Source organism: Aquarana catesbeiana, linkage group LG07, assembly GCF_042186555.1.
Source record: "Aquarana catesbeiana isolate 2022-GZ linkage group LG07, ASM4218655v1, whole genome shotgun sequence".
Classification (NCBI taxonomy): domain Eukaryota; kingdom Metazoa; phylum Chordata; class Amphibia; order Anura; family Ranidae; genus Aquarana; species Aquarana catesbeiana.
This window is the reverse complement of record NC_133330.1, coordinates 288,813,709-288,826,488: the sequence shown is the minus strand read 5'-3', so window position 1 is coordinate 288,826,488 and position 12,780 is coordinate 288,813,709.

Genomic DNA, 12,780 nt, shown 5'->3' with positions numbered 1-12,780 from the left:
CACAAGGAGGATGTTATCATCTGCCGCCGCCCCTCCTCCCCGTGTGTCAGCTGCACAGACACTGCACGGGTGTCTTTTGGATGAGGTATAGGGAGAGATGGAGCTGGGTTCTGTTAGACCAGGCTCCGCTGGGGACTCCTGATGTAAGGGGGGCTCCGCTGGGGACTCCTGATCTAAGGGGGGGCTCCGCTGGGGACTCCTGATCTAAGGGGGGGCTCCGCTGGGGACTCCTGATCTAAGGGGGGGCTCCGCTGGGGACTCCTGATCTAAGGGGGGGCTCCGCTGGGGACTCCTGATGTAAAGGGGGGGCTCCGCTGGGGACTCCTGATGTAAAGGGGGGGCTCCGCTGGGGACTCCTGATCTAAGGGGGGCTCCGCTGGGGACTCCTGATGTAAGGGGGGGGCTCCGCTGGGGACTCCTGATGTAAAGGGGGGGCTCCGCTGGGGACTCCTGATGTAAGGGGGGGGCTCCGCTGGGGACTCCTGATGTAAGGGGGGGGGCTCCACTGTGGACTCCTGATGTAAGGGGGGCTTCGCTGACGACTCCTGATGTAAGGGGGGGCTCCGCTGACGACTCCTGATGTAAGGGGGGGCTCCGCTGACGACTCCTGATGTAAGGGGGGGCTCCGCTGGGGACTCCTGATGTAAGGGGGGGGCTCCGCTGGGGACTCCTGATGTAAGGGGGGCTCCGCTGGGGACTCCTGATGTAAGGGGGGGGCTCCGCTGTGGACTCCTGATGTAAGGGGGGCTTCGCTGACGACTCCTGATGTAAGGGGGGGCTCCGCTGACGACTCCTGATGTAAGGGGGGGCTCCGCTGGGGACTCCTGATGTAAGGGGGGGGCTCCGCTGGGGACTCCTGATGTAAGGGGGGCTCCGCTGGGGACTCCTGATGTAAGGGGGGGGGCTCCGCTGGGGACTCCTGATGTAAGGGGGGGGGCTCCGCTGGGGACTCCTGATGTAAGGGGGGGCTTCGCTGGGGACTCCTGATGTAAGGGGGGGCTTCGCTGGGGACTCCTGATGTAAGGGGGGGCTTCGCTGGGGACTCCTGATGTAAGGGGGGGCTTCGCTGGGGACTCCTGATGTAAGGGGGGCTTCGCTGGGGACTCCTGATGTAAGGGGGGGCTTCGCTGGGGACTCCTGATGTAAGGGGGGGCTTCGCTGGGGACTCCTGATGTAAGGGGGGGCTCCGCTGGGGACTCTTGATGTAAGGGGGGGCTCCGCTGGGGACTCCTGATGTAAGGGGGGCTCCGCTGGGGACTCTTGATGTAAGGGGGGGCTCCGCTGGGGACTCCTGATGTAAGGGGGGGCTCCGCTGGGGACTCCTAATGTAAGGGGGGGCTCCGCTGGGGACTCCTGATGTAAGGGGGGGCTCCGCTGGGGACTCCTGATGTAAGGGGGGGCTCCGCTGGAGACTCCTGATGTAAGGGGGGGCTCCGCTGGAGACTCCTGATGTAAGGGGGGCTCCGCTGGGGACTCCTGATGTAAGGGGGGCTCCGCTGGGGACTCCTGGTGTGAGGGGGGCTCCGCTGGGGACTCCTGGTGTGAGGGGGGGCTCCGCTGGGGACTCCTGGTGTGAGGGGGGGCTCCGCTGGGGACTCCTGGTGTGAGGGGGGGCTCCGCTGGGGACTCCTGGTGTGAGAGGGGGCTCCGCTGGGGACTCCTGGTGTGAGAGGGGGCTCCGCTGGGGACTCCTGGTGTGAGAGGGGGCTCCGCTGGGGACTCCTGGTGTGAGAGGGGGCTCCGCTGGGGACTCCTGGTGTGAGAGGGGGCTCCGCTGGGGACTCCTGGTGTGAGAGGGGGCTCCGCTGGGGACTCCTGGTGTGAGAGGGGGCTCCGCTGGGGACTCCTGGTGTGAGAGGGGGCTCCGCTGGGGACTCCTGGTGTGAGAGGGGGCTCCGCTGGGGACTCCTGGTGTGAGAGGGGGCTCCGCTGGGGACTCCTGGTGTGAGAGGGGGCTCCGCTGGGGACTCCTGGTGTGAGAGGGGCACAGCTGGAGACATCTGATGTAAAGGGGGGCTCTGCTGGTGGCACCTGATGCAAGGAAGGACTCTGCTGGTGGCACCTGATGCAAGGAAGGACTCTGCTGGTGGCACCTGATGCAAGGAAGGACTCTGCTGGTGGCACCTGATGCAAGGAAGGACTCTGCTGGTGGCACCTGATGCAAGGAAGGACTCTGCTGGTGGCACCTGATGCAAGGAAGGACTCTGCTGGTGGCACCTGATGCAAGGAAGGACTCTGCTGGGGGCACCTGATGCAAGGAAGGACTCTGCTGGGGCACCTGATGCAAGGAAGGACTCTGCTGGGGCACCTGATGCAAGGAAGGACTCTGCTGGGGCACCTGATGCAAGGAAGGACTCTGCTGGTGGCAGGCGACGTGGCAGGTGACACGCTCAGGGATCCCACTGATTCGGCATTATGGTGAGTTGAATGATTTCACTTTATATTACAATGTAATAATAGAAATAATACACTTCAATCATCCTGACGCCATAACAACCATGGTGCTGGGATGATTGAAGTGCTAACACCAGGTATTTGGAGTATCTTTATCTGCTGATTGTTAAACTTTCTAGAATACACATGTTTCCATTGTTGTGTAGGATCTTTGGCTGCTGTCCCTCCATCCCTCTCCCCCCCTTTCCTTCTCCATCCCTCATTCATCTCAGACTCTAACCACACCCCCTTTGAGCCACGCCCATTTAAGACATGACCACTATTTCGTTTAAACCACGCCCATTTTTCGCCGCGGCATGCTCTGTGCGCCACATTTTTACTTTTCCCCAGTGCCACGCCCACAAACGCATGCCCCCCCCCTTAATTATAAGAAGACTCCGCCTACAGCCAAAAAAGTGTCCCTAAAAAATTTTTCACAATGTTGGCAACTATGAGTTATGTAGGTAATCTGGTTGAAAAAAGACACAAGTCCATCTACAGTAGTTCAACCAATAAAAGGTTAAAAAAATATTACCTGTTTTCTATGCTTCCGTTTGTGAATGAAGGGGAAGCTCTGTACAGAGCTATTCCTATCCATTCATTCTGTGCTGCTGAGGCGGCAGAGAAGCAGATTGAGGGTTGTGTCCTCAATCTCCTTTCTTTGTCTTTAGACCCCTGATATCTCACTAAAGCCCCCCCAAACAAGGTTCCTAAAAAAAAATTGTAAAAAATAAAATTTAAAAAAAAAAAAGGTAAAAAATAAGATAACAAAAATAAAAAAAACTACTGACACCAGTGGCAGAATTACCAGGGTCACAAAGATTGCACTTGCGACCGGTCCCTAGCGGTCTGCCACCGGACTTGGGGGGGGGGGGGGCCCTGGCCGGGGGACCATTCATGGTTTCTAGCATCAGGGCCCTGAAGTTTCCAGTTATGCCAGTGTATTACCCCCTTGCCACCAGGAGCCAGCCCTTTGAAGCCCAGCTTCAGGAAATGTAAAAATTCCTAGCTCTGCACTGCAAGGGTTCATTGCTGACATCATTGGGAGACAGCTGCCTCTTCAATGTCCAGGCAGCTGGGCCCCCAATGGCACACAACTGGGTCTTGCCTTCCTCTGGCCTGCATCTCCCTAGAGGCTCCCTAGAGACATTATTCTCAGCTAGGGCAAAATGGCGGCCAGGGTCGGGGGGAAAAAGGGCAAATGGAAAAAAAAAAAAAGAGGGGTAGCTGTGCAGTGAATGCCTAGTGCATCTGCAGAGTGAATGTCTGCTTTAAGGACTCAGCGGGACTTCCAAGAATGGTGAAGAGGTGGCACTTTTTATTTTAGAAATGGCAGCAGTGAGTTTGCTATGACCCAGAAACAGAAACGCCAAGTTGAATCAATATGATCTAATGGGTTTCTCAAGGGTGATCAAATCCGATAAAGTAAAATATTCTTATATTACTCTCTGGGTGGGTTAATAAATATAAATTTTTCCTGACCTGAGGCACAACCAAGGTCTTATGAAGAGCCAGTCATATGATTAGTGAAGATGAATGTCAGTCTAACTCATCTGCTGAGTGAGATGAACTTGCCCCCGAAGGGAGATTCTGATTACATGTATTGATCACAAGAATGGAGGTGGAGTGGCTTTAGCCAAAGCAACTAAGATTTTAAATTAATATATAGCTAGGCTGGGAATAGGAGGGAGGGCTAGACATCATTGCCAAGTAGTTTAACACTCAGCTTTCTTTATTTAAAGCTGAACTTCATGCAAATAGCACATATGCTGTTGAAATACATATATGTGAACTGTCTACCTGCCGTTGGCCACTAGATGGAACTGAGAAGCACATTCCTATGATACTCAGCACCATCTAGTGGCCATAATAAGGTATTTTCCAAATTCCCCCAAGGTTTTGTCATTCTATCTAGCCACTTCTACAATTTAGAAGTCAGATGCCAAGAGCACAGCCAGCAGGGTGACACCACTTTCGCTATTAGGGCTAGTTTACACTTGCTTCAAAACATGGCTTTGAACACACTTTGTTAAAGTTCTCTGAACGCCAGACAAAGCCCCTGTCACTAAATAAAATAATTAGCTTACAGTCCTGTTTACACCTTGCATTTGCTTTGCTTCGACTTTGCTTCAAAAATGATACTCTATGTAGCTTTAGTGGTGCTTCAAAGCGTCTTCAAAGCCCCCATAGAAGTCTATGGCAAAGCTCACTTGAAACACCTAAACCTTTTGTGAGGCTTTAATTCAGCTTTAGCTTTGCTTTGTTTTGGAGAAATTGCAGGTATGAGATATCAACACACATACAGTGCACCTGCCAAGCTTCAACAAAGCTTCAAAAGAGCATCACTGAAGCATCACCGAAGAATCATTGAAGCCTCACAGAAGCATCACTAAAGCTTCATCGAAGCACCATCGTAGCATCAAAACCACATCATAAAATGTTGAAGCGGTAGGCACTTTAATGTGTGTTGAAGCTGAAGCAAGTGTAAATGAGCCCTTAGAGTCAGATGTACAATGGTGTTACTGCTTGAAGTTTGGACAAGGTGAACAACAACACAATGGTGAGCCATCAACTCTACAGAAGGCTAGGATGATAAAAGAACAGGGGGCACCCCTGGGTACCAAGACTAAAATGTTGTGCCCCAGACAACGCCACCTGTGACAAAACACGTAGGGTGGCGCGACGTGCTGACATCATCCCTTGTCCCCGTTCGCGGAAGTACAGGTTGAAATTGCTATATGCCGGTCGCAATAATTTTTTAAGCGTTTTTTTTCTTCTATTAAAATGTAAGTGGAATCCTGTTTTTAAATAAAATTTCATAAAGAGTTTTTACACTATGAGGAGCATTCTTTTTATGTCTTGTGAGCTCACTGTTGGGATTGACAACTAGGAGAGATCTTTGGATGACAATTATTGTGTAGCCCCTATCATGGAGGAGATCTTCCATATACGCCTTGGGAAGACCCTGGCCTGGGTTGCATGGCTGCATGCCTCATTTGACCTTTCTCTAACCAGAAGGTCATACAGAGTTGGTAGGAATACATCTTTACCATTAAGGCAGCGGTGTCACAGTTAGAATTATAAAAATGGTGATGGACCCCAGTTCTTTTGCATGCACTTTGAGCAACTTTTGAAGAGTATAGTTTTCCATTTCTTCATGTTGTTTTTTTTTTTTTTTTCACTTTTTTGACATTTTATTACTTTTTATTTTTTCATTTGGACTTTATGCGCATTCACTTGAACTTTATTTAAAGCATACTTATTTACATTTTTTATATTCATTTTCTGTTTAGAGGTTACCTTTAATGGTTCACTAATTGTGGCATTATCACCTATTAGCATGATGTTTTACATATTATAAAATGTTGAGGGGACCACCATGATAAAAGCTGGTTGAGGTGTTTTGTCTCTGTAGGTCTTCTTCAGTACCACTATCATTATGTTTAAGTTTCAAAGGCTCCATGTTATAAGCTTGAATGTGATATTGCTCTGTCTGGTTACCCAGTTTCCAATAGTTCTACTTTAAGAAAGGCGTACATTGCCAGCATGTCATTTGATTTAACCTAAGAGGAGCTCCACGTCCAAACATCAGCAGATTACTGCTGAAGAGCACTAGATGGAGCTGTAGAGTATGAGTACTGCCATCTAGTGGCCACAATGCAGTACATTTCACTTTTTTCTTTTTTCAATAAATACCATTGAATCTGTGCATATAACCCAAGAACATTGGATTTTCCCCCATTTCGCACATAATGAATTTACATGGAATTTCGATGGACAAACAGCTATTCACATTTTTTTTTTTAAATACACCCCTGAATATTTGCTTTGTTAACTCAATTTAATGCGATGCTGACTGACTTGAGTGTTTTGGAGGATTTGATTCCGAAAACATTATGAGCAGATAGACTTTAGTTTCATCAAGCCATCTTCTTCTACATCAGCAGCAATTTGTGTAGAGAGTCCCAAGAGGTTCCTTGTCTGCCGCCTTTCCACCATCTGCTATGAGCTGGTGATAACATTGTTTAATTCTATCTCTGATTTCCTGCAGTAAATGTTTCCTCCCATGAGCCTAGACTTCAATATTTGTTTAATATTGTCTTAATTAGTTTATAATTTCAAGACATATGTTAGTTCTTTTCATACAGTAATTAGCTGCAAATCTTCTACCCTCACTCCATGTTTCATTATGCATAGGCATGATATTACAGTGGATGGCTTTGCAAAACAAAATAACTAGTAAATGATTTTTCATTTAAAGTGACTGTCACTTTAACAAAAAAAAAGTTCTAGCACATACCTGCAACAGCTATCCGTGACCCTTCTGTGCCTGATTGTCAGGCATAGTAATATCAGAGTATGTTTGGTTGCTCCTGGCCCCTGTACATTACTATTGGCCCATCAATATATTCAAAGAATAGGTGCAGGTACTCTCTCCACCCTGACCTACTTCTGAGCACCGCCCCTTGTCTCTGCCCCCTACCCACCTTCTAGTACCGTTCCCTTTAAAAAATATACAGAGCCAAGTATCATTTTTTGGTGTTAAATAATTTGCATAGAATTGGTAATGATTATAGACCCCCTCCAGCAACAACAGATCCCCCAGCAACAATATACCCCCCCCCCCAAGTACAATAGACCCTCCCCCAGGAACAAAATATACCCCAAGCAACAATAGATCTCCACCAGCAACAAAAGACCCCTGTTGGCAACAATAGATCCCCCAGTAGCCAGCATCAATATACCCTCCCCCCGCAACAGTGGATCCCCCCAACAACATGGGAACCCCAGAGTAAAAGATCTCCCACCAGCAACAGTAGATCCTCCAGCAACAATTGCCCCCAGCAACACTACAACTCCCAGAAGCCAGCGTCAATATACCCTCCCCCTCAACAGTGGACCCCCCCCCAACAACACAGGAAGCCCAAGGCATATCTCCCACTGGCAACAGTAGATCCCCCTCTGCCATGGTAGATCCCTCCAGCAACAATTGATACCCTCCAGCAACCCATAGCTACAATAGATCCCCAGCAGTCGGCATTAATTTACCCTCTCCCTCAACAGTGGACCCCCCCAACATTATAGGAACCCCAGAGCAAAAGATCTCTCACCAGCAACAGTCGATCCCTCCAGCAACAATCCCCCCCCCCCCCCCCAGCAACACTGCAACCCAAGCTACAATAGATCCCTAGCAGTCAGCATCAATATACCCTCCCCTTCAACAGTGGATCACCCCCCCCACACACACACACACACACACACACGCGCACACACACAACAACATAGGAACCCCAGAGCAAAAGATCCTCCACCAGCAAAAGTAAATCTCCTCACAACGGTAGATCCCTCCAGCAACAATTGCCACCCCCCCCCCCCCCCCAGCAACACTACAACCTCCAGCTACTATGGGTCCCCAACAGTCAACATCAATAAACCCTCAAGCACACCCCAGCCCCCCTTTACCATTACAAACATCCTGTGCTGAAGCTGCCAGAACTGCGTTCCTCAGCGTCCCACTAAAACAAAGCCCTGAGTATAATAGACTGCCTCACTGGGCATTTTTTTTGTATTGTTAACCCCTTTTCGACCAGTGCAGTTTATAAACGACAATTGGTAACAGCGGATCAGCACTGGCACTGCAACCACCAGCTGTCGAAGACTACAGGGGTCCAGCAAAAAAAAATCAGATTAAGAGCGCCGCTCAAAACTCCACCGTGTTTAACCCAGTGATCCCAACTTCATCGGGTGCCGACTTGCCTCGTCCGACAGCAATCTGTAGAAACAAAGTAGACGCGCACACTGGATAGCTGTCCTGGTTTCTAGACTGAAGTCAAGGCATCAGACCGTTGCAAATCAGTGGTCATGCTATCAGACGAGTATTTTTTTGGTTGGATTTTAAACACACAAAAAAAACTAAATATAACATAATGAATGCGTGACAGCTCTGTATAATCATTATATTATATGTTACATCACCCTCTCTAACATTTACAATACGGTATGATTTTACTGTGGAAATTTAAAGATACAGAGCCCCAAATACCAACCCATTGGCTACATAGTGACATTTTTCCAATACTTCTAAATGGGTTCAAAAAATTGGACCAATACGTTTACAATACAGATGTGTCATACACACCCCTCTCTATGATATCTTACAATACGGTTAAATTTTACTGTGGAAATTTAAAGATACAGAGCCCCAAATATCAACCCATTGGCTACATAGTGACATTTTTCCAATACTTCTAAGTGGGTTAAAAAAAAATTCTCCAATTGGACCAATACGTTTACAATACAGATGTGTCATACATACCCCTCTCTATGATATCTTACAATACAGTATTAATTTACTGTGGAAATTTAAAGATACAGAGCCCCAAATATCAATCCATTGGTTACAAAGTGACATTTTTGCAATATTTCAAATTGGGTTCAAAACATTTTTTCCCATTGGACCAATACGTTTACAATGCAGATGTGTCATACACACCCCTCTCTATGATATCTTATAATACGGTAAGATTTTACTGTGTTAATTTAAAGATACAGGGCCCCAAATACCAATCCTTTGGCTACAAACTGACATTTTTCCAATACTTCTAAATGGGTTAAAAAAAAATTCTCCCATTGGACCAATACGTTTACAATGCAGGTGTGTCATACACACCCCCCTCTATGATATCTTACAATACGGTTAAATTTTACTGTGGAAATTTAAAGATACAGAGCCCCAAATATCAACCCATTGGTTACATAGTGACTTTTTTCATAATTGCAAATTGGGTTCAAAAAATTTTCTCCCATTGGACCAATACGTTTACAATGTAGATGTGTCATACACACCCCTCTCTATGATATCTTACAATACGGTAAAATTTTACTGTGGAAATTTAAAGATACAGAGCCCAAATACCAACCCATTGGCTACATAGTGCCATTTTTCCAATACTTCTAAATGGGTTAAAAAAAAAATTCTCCCATTGGACCAATACATTTACAATGCAGATGTGTCATACACACCCCTCTCTATGATATCTTACAATACGGTAAGATTTTACTGTGGAAATTTAAAGATACAGAGCTCCAAATACCAACCCATTGGTTACATAGTGACATAATTGCAATATTTCAAATTGGGTTCAAAACCAATCCTCCCATTGGACCAATACGTTTACAATGCAGGTGTGTCATACACACACCCCTCTATGACATCTTACAATACAGTTAAATTTTACTGTGGAAATTTAAAGATACAGAGCCCCAAATATCAACCCATTTTTTACATAGTGACATTTTTGCATAATTGCAAATTGGGTTCAAAGAAATTTCTCCCATTGGACCAATACGTTTACAATGCAGATGTGTCATAGAACCCCCCCCTCTATGATATCTTACAATACGGTAACATTTTACTGTGGGAATTTAAAAATACAGAGCCCCAAATACCAATCCATTGGCTACAAACTGAAATTTTTCCTATACTTCTAAATGGGTTAAAAAAAAATTCTCCCATTGGACCAATACATTTACAAAGCAGATGTGTTATGCACACCCCCCTCTATGATATCTTATAATACGGTAAGATTTTACTGTGGAAATTTAAAGATACAGAGCCCCAAATACCAATCCATTGGCTACAAATTGACATTTTTCCAATACTTCTAAATGGGTTCAAAAAATGTCACTATGTAACCAATGGGTTGATATTTGAGGCTCTGTATCTTTAAATTTCCACAGTAAAATTTTACCGTATTGTAAGATATCATAGAGAGGGGTGTGTATGACACATCTGCATTGTAAACGTATTGGTCCAATGGGAAAAAAATTTTTGAACTCATTTAAAAGTATTGGAAAAATGTCACTATGTAGCCAATGGGTTGATATTTGGGGCTCTGTATCTTTACATTTCCACAGTAAAATCCTACCGTATTATAAGATATCATAGAGAGTGGTGTGTATGACACATCTGCATTGTAAACATATTGGTCCAATGGGAGAATTTTTTTTTTACCCATTTAGAAGTATTGGAAAAATGTCAGTTTGTAGCCAATGGATTGGTATTTGGGGCTCTGTATCTTTAAATTTCCACAGTAAAATGTTACCGTATTGTAAGATATCATAGAGAGGGGTGTGTATGACACATCTGCATTGTAAACGTATTGGTCCAATGGGAGAAATTTTTTTGAACCCAATTTGCAATTATGCAAAAATGTCACTATGTAACCAATGGGTTGGTATTTGGGGCTCTGTATCTTTAAATTTCCACAGTAAAATCTTACCGTATTGTAAGATATTATAGAGAGGGGTGTGTATGACACATCTACATTGTAAACGTATTGGTCCAATGGGAAAAAAATTTTTGAACCCATTTAGAAGTATTGGAAAAATGTCACTATGTAGCTAATGGGTTGATATTTGGGGCTCTGTATCTTTAAATTTCCACAGTAAAATCATACCGTATTGTAAATGTTAGAGAGGGTGATGTATGTGTGACAACTCTGTGTAATCATTATTTTATATATTACATTACGTTATATTTAGTTTTTCTGTGTTGTATATCCAACCAAAAAAAACTTGTCTGATAGCATGACCACTGATTTGCAACTGTCTGATGGCTTGACTCCAGTGTTTCTAGGATATCAGAAAGGCTTCAGCTTCGTCTCCTCCCAAGCAACAGCCCATTATTATTTCACCCGCTCATGGGCTTAGTCATAGAGTTCTAGCGCTAGACCAAGGAGTTAAAATAATTAGCTCCTGGTCTTCATTCTATTGGCCACTCTATAGAAGAGCAGGTAAACGCATGTATTTACATGGGAAGGGATGTGACATCACAGCACTTCTTGTCAATATGGAGGTTGGGAAGAGTTGTTAATGCTCTGTTCCTTATATCCTTACAGCAGTAGATCACTGCTATAGCGATCTATTGCTTGCTAATTGTAGCCAGGATTAGATCACTTTTAGAAGTGATCCGCTGCTGCACAGCTGCATGAAGGTCTTGATCTTGACTCCACTGACCAGATCCATGCCCCCATGAAGACATTTTTTTTTCCTAAATTGTAAAAAAAAAAATGAAATACATACATACACTATATTACCAAAAGTATTGTGACGCCTGCCTTTACACGCACATGAACTTTAATGGCATCTCAGTCTTAGTCCGTAGGGTTCAATATTGAGTTGGCCCACCCTTTGCAGCTATAACAGCTTCAACTCTTCTGGGAAGGCTGTCCACAAGGTTTAGTAGTGTGTCTATGGGAATGTTTGACTATTCTTCCAGAAGCGCGTTTGTGAGGTCAGGCACTGGATGGGAAAGCCTGGCTCGCAGTCTCCACTCTAATGCCCCATACACACGGTCGGACATTGATCGGACATTCCAACAACAAAATCCTAGGATTTTTTCCGACGGATGTTGGGTCAAACTTGTCTTGCATACACACGGTTACACAAAGTTGTCGGAAAATCCGATCGTTCTGAACACGGTGACGTAAAACACGTACGTCGGAATTTCCGACAACGGATTTTGTTGTCAGAAAATTTTATATCCTGCTCTCAAACTTTGTGTGTCGGAAAATCCGATGGAAAATGTGTGATGGAGCCTACACACGGTCGGAATTTCCGACAACAAGGTCCTATCACACATTTTCCATCGGAAAATCTGACCGTGTGTACGGGGCATTATTCATACCAAAGGTGTTCTATCAGGTTGAGGACAGGACTCTGTGCAGGCCAGTCAAATTCCTCCACCCCAAGCTCATCCATGTGTTTATGGACCTTGTTTGTGCACTGGTGCGCAGTCATGTTGGAACAGAAAGGGCCCACCCCCAAACCATTCCCACAAAGTTGGGAACATGAAATTGTCCAAAATGTCTTGGTATGCTGACACCTTAAAGGATCACTAAAGATCATTTTTTTTTAAATAACAAACATGTTATACTTACCTCCACTGTGCAGCTCATTTTGCACAGAGAGGCCCTGAACCTGGTCTTCTGGGGTCCCTCGGCGGCTGTCTCGGCTCACCCCTGAAAGGACTCAACACCTTCATGCAAGCTCCCTCACATGGTGATGAGTGCTTGCGGGCGTGCTCTCGTGATACAGCCGGGGGCCATAGCCGCTCACTGTATCACTCGGCCCCACCCCCCGGCACGCCGCGTCATTGGATGTGATTGACAGCAGCGCGAGCCAATGGCTGCGCTACTTTCAATCTATCCACTGCAACCAATCAACGGCCAGGCTGAACGGCGAAGAGGATGTCGGGGGGCGAGTACGGGACTTTCGAGGGGTCAGGTAAGTAAAACGGGGGGGGGGGGGGCTGGTATTGTCAGATGTTTTTTTACATTAATGCAT